The sequence below is a fragment of the Camelus dromedarius genome, chromosome 13, assembly GCF_036321535.1.
Source record: "Camelus dromedarius isolate mCamDro1 chromosome 13, mCamDro1.pat, whole genome shotgun sequence".
NCBI classification, from domain to species: domain Eukaryota; kingdom Metazoa; phylum Chordata; class Mammalia; order Artiodactyla; family Camelidae; genus Camelus; species Camelus dromedarius.
Genome location: NC_087448.1, coordinates 3,370,687 through 3,386,152, shown reverse-complemented (window position 1 = coordinate 3,386,152; position 15,466 = coordinate 3,370,687).

Below are 15,466 nucleotides of genomic sequence, written 5' to 3'. Positions count from 1 at the left end.
AACAAGCAGTTGGAATAGAGAAAGGTCCTCCTGATCCGACCTGGAACTGAGTTTCACAGCACATGCACCCATGTCTCCCACCCGAGTCTGATTTCATTTTCTCTCCCGTTGATGGCTGCAAGAGTAGGCCCCCTGGTTTTGAGGCGGGTTTTGGGGTTTCAGCTTTTAAAAGTCACAGGTGATTCCTGGTTGGCACTTTCCTGCGGACACAGCCTTCAGGTTTTCCAGCGTCTAGGCTGAGAGTCTGAGATGTCTAACAGGGCGCCTCCCCCTGCGGGCCTGAAAGTCGAGTCATGTCTCTAACCTGCTGAAACGTCACAAAAGCCCTGCTTACTCGTCAGCCCCTGGGGAACTGGCCCCCCAAATCCTAGCTGGTTTGGGGGCCTGAATCTCTCCCGGCGCCGTGAGCTGGCCGAGGTTCTGCACAGTCACCGCTTCCTGCTCAGGGTTCTCCTTGGTTTCTCCGCTCCTTGTGGAGCTCATTTTAAATATCAGCAAACACCTCGGGGGAAAGCAGAGTGGAAGGTCAGGTTCAAACTCAGAGATGCTTCCTGCTCTTGAGGATCATGGCCCCTCACGTTCTGGCTGCTCTCTGCGGCCTCTGAACAGATTTTCCTTTGGCGGTGCGGAGTGAAGAGGTAGGTGAGAAGCGTTGTTTTACATGCTGCTTTTCTAATTTTGGAGGATACAGAAGGCTTGCTTTGCTGGAATCTAGTCCCTCATCGTTGGAAACACAAATATCTGCTAGAATATTTTAAAGCAAGTCCTAGTCACTATATCATTTTAGCTGTAAATACTTCAATATAGTAGTAGATATAATATATTTTCTTAATTTAACACAACTGTTATCATAAAAATAACAATAATTACTTAATATAATCTAATGTTAAGTCTCTGTTCAAATGTCTAAAAAAAAATCTCCCAAATTTGGATGCAAATGAGGTCCAGACTTTGTACTTTGTTTATATCTCTTTTAATCTATAAGAATCACATCTCTATTTTACCTCACATTTATTTAAAATAAAAAGTAGTCATTGTTTCATGTGAAATGTCCCATATTCTCACTGTTGCTGACAGCACTGTTGTCATTTAACTGTTCTCCGTGCCCTGTGGATCCTGTGAAGTGGGAGTTAGATGTAGAGGTTTATTATGATCAAATTTTTGACAGAAATACTGCAGGGTGTTCAGATAAGTTTTTATTAGCTTACTCTTAAGGATATTTTATATTGATCAATAGCCTAGAGGCAGTCAGCCCAAAATATTTTTAGTTGAAAGAAAGACATTGCCAAAAACACATGCTATAAGCCAGTTTTGTAACCCCTGTCTAATAACTGAGGTGACCTACCTTCAGGTGATGTCATCAGTGGCTTCATTTTGCTTAGTGTATTTTAATTTTAGTCATAATTGCATTTTTATTGGGTTTTAAAGGACATATAAATTCATCTCAGAATATTCAAGTGCTGTTAGAGAAGCAGTGCCTGTACTGGAAGAATTCTCATGAGTAGAAAGAAAAAAATAAGACAGCATTTAGCAGGGTAGAATAAAAGCAATACCCACACGAAGTCTCCCCCTGATGTAACAGATGTAAAGCCATGGCTCTCAACGAGGCGGGACTACCGTTCGTGGGTGTTGCGGACAGAATGCCCGTGTTCCCCGAAATGCACGTGCTGAGATCCCGGCCCCAGTGCCACGGTGCTGAGAGGTGGTCTCAGTTAACAGCTGGGCTCTCCTCTGCCAGCCTTTCTCCAAAATTTCATCTTCCCACCTCCACCTCCTCTTCCAGCCCGCACACCGGCTGTGCTACACGTGGAGTGTTTTAATTTTCCTTCCAGCCTGGGAGTGAAAGACTGTGCCTCCTGGTTTTGGTCAGGGCCTGCGGAGCATTCCTGAGCATATTCATTGTGTGAACTGTCACTCGGACCACCTGCCTCTTCTCTGTGGCCATACTTTGTAGCTGTTTATTCTCTCTCCCAAATTAGAAAAAGTTCTCTGCTTGGTTTCAGCTCCCTGTTGGCCCAGCACCACTAGGATCCTGGGTTAGTGGTGCTCCTGTCCAGCCAGGGTATGTCAGGTGCGATGAGAGCTGGACTTTGCACCACCCGCCCGCTGCAGCCAGTGACTGAATCCCTACTGGGTGCAAAGTACCAGGTGAGGTATTAGCAGATAAGGTTAGGAGGGACTCAGAGGTCATTAAAACGTGGCCTCACCCCTGAAAGGAACTTACCGTCCGGCTGGAGAAGTCGCTGTGACGCCAGAGAGTTGACAAGCCAAGGGAAAGCTTTCAGGTGCTGCTCTTGGCGTCTGACATCCCCTGCCCCTATTCCACCGACCCATCCGTTCCACCTCTTCTGGGTCAATACTGAGATTGATCCAACAACCATTATTGAAAGGGGCCCGGGAGGTGGGGTTCCTCCAGATTCGGGGAACCAGATAAACAATCACACAGAGGGACAAAAGTGAGGGATGTATTCAGAGAATGGCTGGCACCCCAGGGTGAGAGCCAGGTTTGAGGGAGAGAGACGTTAGTAGATAGAACCGTAATTAATTAAATAAAAGCATTAAATCAAAGGTCGTCTGTAGACCTCCCGACTCTTCCCAGCTTTCACACAAAGGAGAGAGGATGGGTAAGCACACGCATTCGGTAACTCCGTCCCTTTCCCCAGCTGAGGGGCTGTGGAGTCTGGTCACAGCACAGATGGAGGCGGGCTGGAGCCCTCAGACTGGGATTCGCTGGAGGGAATGAAGCTCAGGAACATAGTGGAGACTGACTCCCTCAGGACTGCTCGGATCCAGAGTCTTGTCCACGCCCCGCGTGCCCTGGGACATTTTGTGTGCCCACACGAACTTTTCCTTTCTCTCCTGCACCACGCGCCACCTCTCCTTGCCCTCCACCCGGCTGCTCTGATGTGCACAGTTTAACTGTGGGGCTCCTTGAAGTCCCAGTTTCTCCCCTATTTGAATGATTTCTAGTTTTATTCACTCATTTCTTTATTTTTTACAGGATCCCTCCTTAATAACCTAGTAATTTCTCCATTTTTTAACAATTACCTTTAATACTCAGGTCTCTCTTCTGAAAACTCATTGTATTTTTCCTAAGACTTTTAATATTCATCAGTTATTTGATTTCCCACAATTAAGCAATATGATATAGGGGTTAAAAGCCTGGCCATTAGAGCCAGACTGCCTGGTTTAAAATCCTACTTCCTCCCCTTGGCAGCTGTGAAAACCTGGGCCAAGTCCCTGCCTCAGTTTTGTGGTCTAGAAAATGGACACGAGAATAATACCAACAGAAAGGCTGGTGTGAGTAATAACTAAATGATTCACATTAAGTGCTTAGAACCTGGGGAAGCACAGACTTAGCCCGCAATGTATTTTAGCTATTTGTGTTATTGCCTTTAGTGTGATATGTCCATTCTGCAACGTTACCTCATTTTTAGCATCTTCATACTTGCCACTTTCACATTTAAGACTCCTGAGAGTGTGGGGGGCCGGAGGGGCGGCTCAGCCCTCCTCAAAGGAGAGAACAGCAAGTGGGCGCTGAGGTTTTTTTAGAGGCTGTTCGGCCCGTTTGTGGTATTATATGCTGCCACCTGCTGGAACTCTTAGGCATTGTTCCTGCCACATGAGCTTGCCATGTTTGATGTGATTTCACATTTACACAAAATAAAGTGCAATGTATTACTCAAAGCATTCAGTCATCTAATATTCATCTGGGCAATCGCTCTCTGGGTGGCTCTGTGAGTAACTACATGTGGTCTTAAAACGCTCGGAAAGGCCACGTAGTCTGAGAAAAGACGTCGCCGATGTGATTATGAGCATCTTTGTATTTATGCTAATGACCGTAAAGGCTCTCTTGGTTATAAAATCCACGCTTCAGGGAACACTGTAATAAAAAGTAGAATGTGAGATGAATGTGACATTTAAAAGGTTGTGTTTTTTAAATTAAAAGGAATTTAAATTATTGATACCATGAAACAGTTTTCCTCTTGTTATTTAGAAATACTTTAGTATAAAATGAAAATGATTAAACAAATAGGAGACACTGAGATAAAAAAAATCAATAATCTCTATTCAGAATGTTAAGGAAAATGTAAAATATATTTAAATTTGTTTTCATTAGTTCCAGTAGCTTATCAGACTTGTTTCACAGAGTCTGGGGTTCTGTAATGAGAGCTATATTTTTGTTATGTGCTGTGGCTAATCTCCCAGCCAGAGTGAGAGATAAATCCATATGGAACCCCAAAAAATAGTACGAGAGAATTTGATAAGTAAAGCTTAGAAAATATAACTCCTCGTGATTTAAAATTACTTAACCCCAGAGCCTTAGAACATGTGACATCTCTCACCATTTGAGCACCTGAAGACAGGCAAGTACCTGTCCCTTGCAGGTAACAAGTCCCAAGTAGTGGAGTGTTGGGACGCATTTCTGTGTCTTAGTAATACTAGCAAGTTGGCACAAATCCCTCAATAGTCACTGAGTCATTAAACACTGGATTCCGTCTAGAAGGAGCACGGATTAGGACCAGAGACGCCAGGTGAGAAAAATGTGGCAGTTCTAGCTTTTCTGCTGTGGAGGCGTGTGCACCTGGGCACACCTCTGCGCCACCCAGGACCCTAATCTATATCCTGTGGGTGATGCACCACGTGGTGGTTGATGTGTTGGGTGTCAGGAACACAGGAGAAAGTCACATGAAAGCTGTGAAGCTCTTCCCAGAAAAATTCTCACACACACACTTGCCAGACCCCTGAATCTCTTTCCAGGACCCCAAGGGTAAAGAACCATGACCATATAATTGTAAAGAACTTTCCAGTACTAACGTCGAACAGTGAGTGTAGACATCATGATGGCTAATTTGATGTGTCAACTTGCCTGAGCCGCAGGACACCCAGCCGTTGGGTCACGCTTGACTCGGGGTGTATCTGTGGGGTGTATCTCTGGATGAGATTGGCATTTGAGCCAGGAGACTAGGTAGAGCAGATGGCCCTCCCCGATGTGGGTGGGCCTCCTTCAACCCACTGGACAGAACCAGGAGGCTGAGCGAGTGGGGACTTCACCCTGCCTGTCTTGCAGCTGCAGTACTGCTCTCCAGCTGCCGCAGGACTCGGACTTGGCCTGGAACCTACACGCTCCGCTCTCCTGGGTCTCCAGCTGGCTGGCTTCAGAACTTACGGCTTCTCAGCCCCCACCGTCTATACAATAAATCATATATGTGAGTGTGTGTGTGTGTTCTGGAGAATCCTGACCAGTACAGGCATGGAGGAGGAGGACCCACGCTTTCCTGGAAGTGGGCCCTGGAAGAAGGACACAACTTAGATGGTTGTGCGCCCCCCTCTTTCCTCACCCTCCAGTGGCAGCTTTGCTGTGGCAGGCCCCACACTGAGAGACCCGTCCTTGTGCCGTCAGGAAGCCTCGGCACTTCTGCCCAGTGCGTAGCAGGGCGCCTGTGCCCCACGTGACAGCGTGACTGAAACAGGACATGTGCCTGTCAGAATACTTGGCTCCAGTTTTGCCTGAGTCATCAAGGAGTACTTTGTGCTTCTTACCCTTCTCAGCCCCGTCCTAAAAGAGGTGACCCCGGTTTACTCCTCACCTCCGGCTGGTGGTCTGCTGGGAATCCACAAGGCCTCCGTGTGTCTAGACGGGTCTGCGTCTAGACCAGAGGTCTACAGAGGGAGCGCGTGACCCCCAGACTCCACCCCGTGAGAGTGTTTTGCCTTCCTGGTGCTTGACCCCGCAAGTCCAGAGCTGTGTTTACTCTCAGGGCACTTGGATCGTCATGGAGACATGGGAGCTGAGAGTCGGGGGAACCCCAGGTCAGGCAGGGGCTGCTCTTCTTGTGACCACTTGTCCTGGGCATTCGGGACACGTAATTGACAAATAAGTGCAAAATTTGTCCAAACTAATTATTTTAATAAATGAATCACCTTCAATATGTCAGATACTTTATGTAAGATATGTATGTATATAGCTTTGCAAACATTCTAATCTTAAATCTAACAACAACCCTGCAAGGACAGTGTTAAAGATGAGGAGACGGTTCAGAGGGCTAGCATCCCACTCAAAGGCAGGCCCATCATCCAGGTACGTCTGGCACCAGCAGTCCCCCACGTGACACCCGTCCTCGCGGCCGCATAGCGGAAACCCATGCGAATAGTATCAAGCTCTTCTCTTTTTTCCATAGTATTTTAACTTCACTGAGGAATAGATCTAATATTATTGGCCACTAATTTGAACTCATCAGGAGTAAGGTGTTATATAAATATCAAATATGGTAATTTTTTCCAATAAATTTGATCGATTTTGTTCTTCTGTTGGACACTGTACCCTTGAGCTTACTTCCATTTTTAGTATATATTTTTAGAAGAATATCTGCTAAAACATCAAATGACAATTTCTTTTTCTAACTCATTCATGCTAATAATCAGTGTTCTTAGCAACTACAACAGCATAGCTAATTTCCAGGTTTATAATTTCCACATAACTGATGCTTTCAATTACTTCTTTGGAACAGGCTTCTGATAAATAAAGAAGGGGGTCTTTTCCTTGTGATCGTCCTCTCCACATCCCATAGCCTCCCAGTCCCCAGACATAAGTGCCCACATAAGGCCATAGTGGTCAGTCTTCTGTCTTTTGCCATCGTGGCTACAAATCCAAACAGAACCGTACATCTGTCTTTCTTGCCTCAAGAGATACAATTCATGAGGTGGCACAGCTTTAAAACTCAGATTAATAAAAGAGTACTGCGAGGTCCCAAATGTATCCATACTAGCACACTTGACATGGTGTTGTTCTGAGGCTCTCTTACCCTTAAAGTTTTGGTTAGAAATAAAAAAAACTTCTACCTGCTATCAAAACCTTGCTTTGAATTGGTTCCATGAGCATAAATAGTGTCACTTTTTCAAGACAGAGGAAGACGGGAAGCAGAACGGTTGGTGGTTTGGCAGTCCTAACTCATGGGCTGCTATGGAGACGTTATTGTGATCTCTCAAGAGGGTCTGCAAGCTCCGTGCTCTTCTGAGTCATTCTCTAACATCATCACGAGTCATCATCTCCACCCTGTCTGATCTGGAGACTCACAGTTCTTGGCAAACGTAGCTTCACAATGTTATCTTATTTCCTACCTGCAAAGAAACTGATCCCCTTGCAAGCAAAGCCTCTAGACAAGGAATGTCTTTTTCTGTCATTCAGAAGTGTTCTTCTCTATGACAAACAAGGTATGTAATAATAAACTTAACAACCATATAGAAGTAGGTTAGTATGTGGGATTTTCCATTTTAGAGTCGAGCAGATATTTGATAAAGAAATACATGTTCCTTAACTTCTTCCATGAAATTGGAGACATGATTCAAAGACAAATAAAGAGCTCTGATTCAAGTTCTAGCCTTGATGAAAATCACTGTGTGGCCTGGGCCAAATCATTTCCCTTTTCTGGGTTTCCCTTTTCTGTCTGAAAAATTTCCTTTTCTTTTCTCTTTCCATTTCCTAAATGTTGGCATGCTTCCAGGCCCGATCCCTGAACACCCTCTGCCTTTGGAATCTTACCCATAAGTCATAATTTTGCACACCACCTTCTGTATACAGGTGTTGACTCCAAAGTCCACATCTCTCACTCCAAGTTCCCCCCTAAACTCCACATTTGTATGATCGCCTCCTTGGTAGACAACATATCTTTTTAGGTTTCTAATAAGCGTCTAAAACTTAATATGTCTAAAGCAAGACTTTTGATTCCCATGAATTATCAAAACTACTTTTCTGTGGGGGAGGGTAAAGCTCAGTGGAGGAGTACATGCCTAGCATGCGCAAGGTCCTGGGTTCAATCCCCAGTACCTCTGTTTAAAAAAATAAACAAAGAAACCTAAAATTACCTCCCCCGTTTAAGGGAAAAAAAGAAAAAAAAATTTAAAAAAAAGACTTTTCTGGATTCTAACGTTGAATGAATATTTGATAATATTAGGGAATTATTGTTCGCTGCTTATGGATGATAACAGTATTATGGTTGTTTTAAAATGATACGAATAGAAAATAATGGGAAATTGTAAGAAGAAGAAATGATACGCAGTGCAGTGGTGGTGCTGGTGCAGGAGGCGGAGGGAGCCGAGTGCAGGTGAGGCACAGAGGAAGCACGGATGTGAGCGAGCTGATGGTCTTTACGGCTGGCTGGCGGAGGAGTATGTGGGGTTTTGTATTACAGATCTTCTCATTTTGGTTATGTTTAATTTTTTTCTAATAGAGTTTCTCAAAGAAGCTACCTCTTGGCCATCTGAATAAAGGGCATCGCCATTAACTTAGTGGCTGTGAACAAAAACCTTAGAATGATCTTTGTCTGATCTTTTGTTCTCATTGGTGTCACGGCTGTGAAGGCTCTAGGCTGGGAACGTGCGTGGTGTGTCTGCGTGACAGAGAAGAGGCTGGTGTGGCTGGAGTAGAGAGTGTAAGGGATGTAAGGAAACAGGGTCAGAGAGATGTCCTGATGCTTTCTGTGTAGGATCTTAGAGGATTTGTATTTTACTTTCTGTTTTACTCATTGCATGATGCTAAGCCTTTGGACCATTCAGGTCGGAGGAGGAGAATAATCAGATTTACCTTTGACAGACATGACAGATATTCAGGCAGTAGAGTTACAAAGATAATGGAAGCAGCGTCTAATAAAACCCATGACACCCAAGAAAAAGCACTCATTTCTGTGCATTCCTGTTACTGTATGACTTCTGGTGGCCAGTCTTGGAGAGAAGCCCCACGGCACGGGCCGTGTCCTGCCTGTGTCCCACTCAAGTCACTGATTTATACACAATTGATTGTCACTGTCTTCTGCACCATCTGTTTTCTACTTTCCAATTCATAAACCATTTTCAAGTATATTAAGCTTAATATTCTCATTTTATCTACTTACTGCAATTATTTTTAATTTTTATTGCTTAGTAAAAATATTCTCAGTCATAAAACCATGTGATTTATTCGTTCTCACTGCTGAGACTTGGCAGCCGGCGAACTGTTCTCCAGCACCTCCAGGAAGCACCAGGCCTTCTCAGGCGCTGCAAGTGCTCTGGGCGTGTTTCCATGGTTGCACTTACTTGCCGCTCTGTTGCGAGCCTATGTTTCACCCCCAGCCTCTTACCTTCAATACCTTTGGCCAAAACCTTGGTCATGAGGGCCCAATGGGTGTCAGAGACGGGGACATTTCCCACTCTACCCTCTGGAGTTCTTGTGGCTGGAAACCAATAAGAAACTCACACAAGACAGACTAACAGGAGAAAAAGAAACAAATTTTAATCCGTACACATGGGGCTTTTACTGAAATGGAGCCGAAGTGGCCAAAGCAGGCAGCTTTTATACTTTCATAGACACAGTACCTTTGTGAGGAATTGACAGGACAAAGAAACAGGTTTTAAGCACTCAATTAGTGGTGAGATTGGACTCTGGGGAGTAAATCAAAGAGTGACCAAGGGCGTGTACATAAGCGCCTCAGCCTGGACTCCCTGACTCTCGTGATCAGGGGTCCTCCTTCTCCAGATACAGGGAGAACGCCTCCCTCACAAGAGGCATATTTCCTGCTCTCAGGGAGACAGAGAGGAGGGCCCGAGTGTCCCTCTTGTGCCGGGCGCATCTCGTAAGAAACTTTAGTTCACAACAATCAATAGGCCATTGTGATGCGTTCTGGGGCAACAGCCTGCGCCCTGGCTCGGTTTGGAGGCTGGTCTTTCCTCGCAGCCATTCTCTCCCCCCCGCGGGCAACACTGGTGTGGCATCAGTCAGCACTCCGGAAATCCTTCATTGCTTCTGTCCCCCACTGTCACCGCTCCCCTCCCAGGAGCACCACTCACCTGCGGCGTTTCCCGTCCTCTCCATCTGAATAAAGGGAGACTCAACTGTGATGATAAATGGTCCCCAAAGGATAACGGCTCAGCACAATGGAATTTTATTTCTCAATCAGAAAAAGGGACAGTGTGGATGTTCCGATCCCCAGGGACCTTTCCTCCCATGCTCTTTGGGGACCTGGGTTCCTTCTATCTATGGCTCCTCCAGGGAGCAGGAGGGAAGAGGCAGTGAAGGGGGAGTGTCTGCTTCTCAGCGTGGGAACCACCGTGCAGCGCGTGGGCTCATGTCCCGCCGGGAACCAGGGACACGGCCGCACAGTCAGGCCAGGCGCTGCGGAGTGTAGACCGCAGGCAGGGAGGCACTGTTGCGCCCCACTGTTCCCAGAGGCAACATTGTTCAGAGTTCACTGTTGGCAGTTCGCTGTGTCCCTAGTGTTTACAGTTCGCCGTGTTCCTAGTGTTTACAGTTCGCCGTTCCCAGTGGCCGCAGTGAACTGTGGATGGAGAACAGGAACCACAGCGCCGCTGAACATCCCGGCCACACGGGCGCACTTCCCCGGGGGAAGCTGCCTAGACACGCCAGCCCCGTGAGCTACAAATGCCTCCCGAAGGCTCTCTGCTTTTCCTGCCTGGTGTGGTCTCGTTTATATCTGAATTCGGGACATAGACCCCAAAGTGGAATTAGATTTATTACTTAACATTTGGAAAGAAGTAATGCCGGGAATCTCAGAAAACCCTCTGCAATTCTGCAAGACGAGCGGCTGACTCCCTGTTGTGCGTCAGATCGTCTTGGCTGAAATACCAGATCATCAGACGCGTGTACCCGAAGCACACTGGGCAGCTGGAGCATGAGTGACGTGCTGGAGAAACTTCACACCGTCCTCAACTAAAAACCCCTGCGACAGACCTGCTTTAGTGCCCCACGTGAGCAACTGGTGTGCCCACGGCGTCATTCTAAAGCTTAGAAGAGTAACACAGACACTGCAGATGCCCAGGAAAATACCTCTTTTAGTACCATTTTGGCTCAGTTCTAATGAACATGTAATTCTCTGTGATGCTCATAGGAGGCGAGTAACATTGTGAACCCTGGGGGTGGGGGCTGGGCTGCGTGGTCTCAGGGAGGGCGATCACCCAGCCCCTGGGCTGGAGCCTCCTGGCCTAACAGAGTAATGGCCCCATAGTCACACATTCAGCTTTGAAGCTAACAACAGTTAATTCATTTGCTTTTGTGCAGTTTTTACTTTCATTTGTTGATGTGAAAAGGTTCAGATGTGATGGTTTAATAGAAACGGAAATTTTCAAAGCACTGGGTTTCCCACAATTCAAATTTAGTATCTGCACATTATGAAACTCCATGACTAAATACCTGAAAAAATCAGGAGCCCTGTGAATCTGAATGAACGCCAGCACTTTCTCTGGTTTTATATGAATATCCAAGTTCTGAAGACCAAGTAAATAGTCTGAAAACAGGTATTTGTTACCTAAAAGAACCTGGACAACGTACTTCCCTGGAGAAATTTTAGAATGTTATTAAATAGTTACAAAATATCCATAATGTCATATTTAATGACACCTTAAATGTATTCAGAAATAAAATGGGACCTCATTCTGTGACATGTTCACTCCAGGTATTCCGTGAGAAGGACAGTTTTGTTGTCCATGAATAGTATGACAGGGACTAGAGCAGACATTGGAGTTCTCCCTTCCCCTGAACAGGGGTCAGAATATGACTGTGCATCAAAATTATATGCAAAAGTTATAAAAAGACAGAATCTAGCTTCTATGTCTGGAGTTTCTAGTTCAGTACGTTTTTTTGTGGAGACTGCAGATTTGCGTTTTATTTAACTAGCACATCACATGACTGCGGTGTCGCTGGGTCACAGGTTTGTGGATCAGCGAAAAGGACTGTGAAAAATTTAGAACATTGCTTCTCAAACTTCACTGTGCATGCAAATCACCTGCCTCAAAGTATTGGTGTGAGTATCAAATAAAGACACACAGCATTTTGCACATTGTGGGGATTAACCACGATTAGATATGACTATTTTCCTTAAAGGACAATGAAGAATTAGAAAAAAGGGGGAAAACGTTCAAGTACTGGAATGAAGTTGAAAGAAGCCTGTCTGCTCATGTTCAGGGGAAACAGGCACGAGTTGGAAGACGGAATGCCTACACCAAGGCTTCAGCTCCTGAAAGACAAGCGACAAACAGCTTTAAAGCAGGCAGCCCTGTCTGCATCATGACTCCTTTCCGATGCATCCTCCACAGCGGCTCCAGAAAGGGTTTTCTGACAAGCCGGGCTGACTGTCACCTCCCTTTTAAAGTCCCTCAGTAACTCGCCGTTGCCTTCAGGACAGAAGTAAAACCCTCAGTGGAGCCTGCTGATGCCTGTTCTCTCCACCTGGGACCCTCTGTCTCCACCTGGAAGTCTCACCCCTGTTAGTCACCCCTTCCCAGCTTAGGCGCCGCTTCCTCCAGGAAGCCCTCTCCAACCCTTGTGTTTCCCCAGCCCAAAGGCTTTCATACTCCATTGCAGTTCCTTTTCTTATTTCCCCGTCCCCCTCCACACCCGTAGAACCGGGGAAGCAGGCACTCTCATCGTCTTCATCACTGTGTAATCCTCAGCACTCACGCCCCGCCTGTACAGTCGGTGCTTGGTAAAATTGGTTAAAGGATATATATTGCTCACCTTTAATCCTCTCGTGAAGAAAAACCTCTTTTTGAAAATCCTTTCTGTGATTCTCACTGAAGTGACCTCTTCTGTGTGTTTTCTACAAACCATAATACGGCTTGGTCAGTAAATCTAAACCTCAAGTTAGACAATTTAGTAAGTCCTGTAGGTTTCAGTTATTTTTCCTCCCTGATTTTTTTCACACACCACAGACTTTGTGATGCCAGAACCCCAGATTTGAACCATTTCTTAGTACTTCTTTGTGAAATTTCTTCCCTTACCTCCAAGACAGGTGCATATCTCTCCCACGTGCTCCTTCGTACCCGGTGTCTCTGCTCACACCCTTTTGATGCCAAGGCCTGGTTTCGTCTTTCTTCTGAACAGAACCATGAACTCTTTGAGACAAGCGCAGTGTTTTATTGTTGGAACAGTAGGGTCTATCACACAGTAGGCCCTTCATTTATATCTGCTGAATTATTTAAAGACACTCATACAAGTCAACGAATATTAAAACAGCAAGACCAACAGAAGAAAATTCATTTCTTGACCAGTAGGTGGCAACAGTGGAAAGATGTCCAAAGAATGGCTCCTGGGATTTACCAGGAAGCCCTTCCCGTGGGGTGTGTGGTCGGGCACTAGCTTTGCCAGAGGAAATCACCTTATGTATTAAATTTATTAATATAAATGCCGTTACTCGTGTCTAGATGCCTTCCAAATTTGCTGCACCTTTTTCCAGCACCAAAAACCCAAACTGATTTAATTATTCCATTTGTAATAATGGTTTTGTTGGATCTATTTTCCCGATAACTGAACTTGTAAAATATTTATTTTCAAAAAACTGATGGAAGAGTTTATATATTTTTCTCATCTAATTAAGCTATAATTTGAATACATATATGATACATGCCCCAATTTGAAAGTGTGCTTTCCTATTCCTGCATATTTGTGGTTTGGAGAAATTCTGCCTTTAAGAACACTCTGATGTTGGAGGAAAATGAAGTTACTCAAAATGAGAAACCATTATTGTTGAATGAAGAGGCAGAAAATGAATGCAAACAATTTTCCCTTTAGGTTTAATCATAGTCCAAACATTCTAGAAGAAGGGCACTCAGCAATAAAACTAAGAGAGAACGTTCCTCCTACATTTATTTACATAAATTCTCATCCTTCTGATAAAACTATTTAGAGTAATGCTTCTCAATGTTTAGAGTCAAATGAATCTCCCCTTGTTAAAATGCTGCTTCGGATGCCGGAGGTCTGGGTGGGGGCAGAGGTCCTGCATTTCTGACAAGGTCCCAGGTCAGACTGATAGTCCTGGACCATGGACCATACCTCAGGAACCCACACCTCGAGTAGAATTACTTCCAGCGCTTCCAGGACAAGGATAACCTGTGCTGTGTGTAGTAAGGGTATCTGAGGGCCTCAGGTTAAATCTTAAGTGTATGAGTATTTCTTAGTTATATTTGACTTATTGTAATACACTTAGCTGAGTTATGTTGATTATTTTTTGAAAAACAGTCATTTCCTGAAATTGATGTTAAATTTATTCCTAAATTAATCCAAAGTGCAATATCCCAGTGATCTATTATTGCATAACAAACTCTCCCCAAATTGAGAAGCTTTAAATAACAGTGATTTCGCTGTGTCTCACAACTTTGTGGAACAGGAATTCAGGCAGGCGGTGTCTGAGGTTACCGGGGGTACTCAGCGGGCGGCAGGTCTGGTCTCCCGGGTCCCAGGTGTCTTTACTTACAAGTCCAGTGTGTTTAGAGCAGTGGCTAGATGGTCAAGATCATCTGAGCCCCTCTCCTATTCCCCAGTTTCAGGGCCTCTCCAGATGGTCTCTTCAGTGGGGCAACTGGATGTCTTACAGGGTGGTTCAGACTTCAGGATCAAGGCGGAAACTGCCAACCCTCTTAAGAGCAAGTCGTGGACTGTCAGGGCATCACTTGTACCACGCTTTGTTAGTCAAGGCCATCACAGGCCAGTCACAGTTCCAGAGGAGAAACGGGTCTTCCTCTGGACCGGAAGCATGCTAAGGAACGTGCGTCTGTCTAGAACCTCCCACAGCTGGCTGACCTAATCTCAGAGAGCAGATGCACATCATGGGATCAGTGCACATCTGTGTACTGCGTCCAGGGGCCAGAAGGACTGGAATCTTTGTACTGATGTTCCCTCCATAAAACTGGTCATATGTTCAAATTGAGTTTATCTGCATCGCTCCTCATTTCACCTGACTGTTATACTCACAAGATGGTACACATTGAGCTTTGCAGACATGTTTGTTAGTACTGAGATGTGCATGTGGTCTCTCTGGATCTCTATTTCCTTCTTACTAAATTGAGTAAGAACTTATGTGATTAGAACTGCATTACTCCGAAATATTTAATCTATTTTGTCATCTCATGTGTAAGATACCTGTAGTAGATTTTAAAAATATTTGGTATATTTAATGTCTCAAAAGTATGTCAATCCAAACCAAAAAAGTATACGCATTTGTATGTAATTATATATATTTATTACATAGTATATGTTGTTATATATCAATTATATGTATGCATATATAATTACCTATTTATACCCTGACTCTCTGCCTCATATTTATTTCTGGCAAGTTCTTCAAGAGCTTCTGCATAATTTAACTACTGCTTACTTAAAGATTTACCACTTTAATTATAGACATCCTTCCTCTTTGAAAACCCTTTAGATGTTTAGGGAAATCTTACAGCTCATTCAAGCCCATATAATTTATTTATATAACATAATTTTAAAGCTTAACTGAAACATTCCTCAGTTCAGGGTGTGATTGATTGTTTTAAATCTTTCAACATTTTTCTATTTCATATAAAACATTCTCTTGCAGTCTATAATTTCCAAAAAGTTAGAGCATAAAAAAAAAGTTACATGCGTATACTACAACTTCTAGCTTGCTCTAAAAGTGACTGATAGTGAATTTTCAGATTGACATTCAGAGCTAGA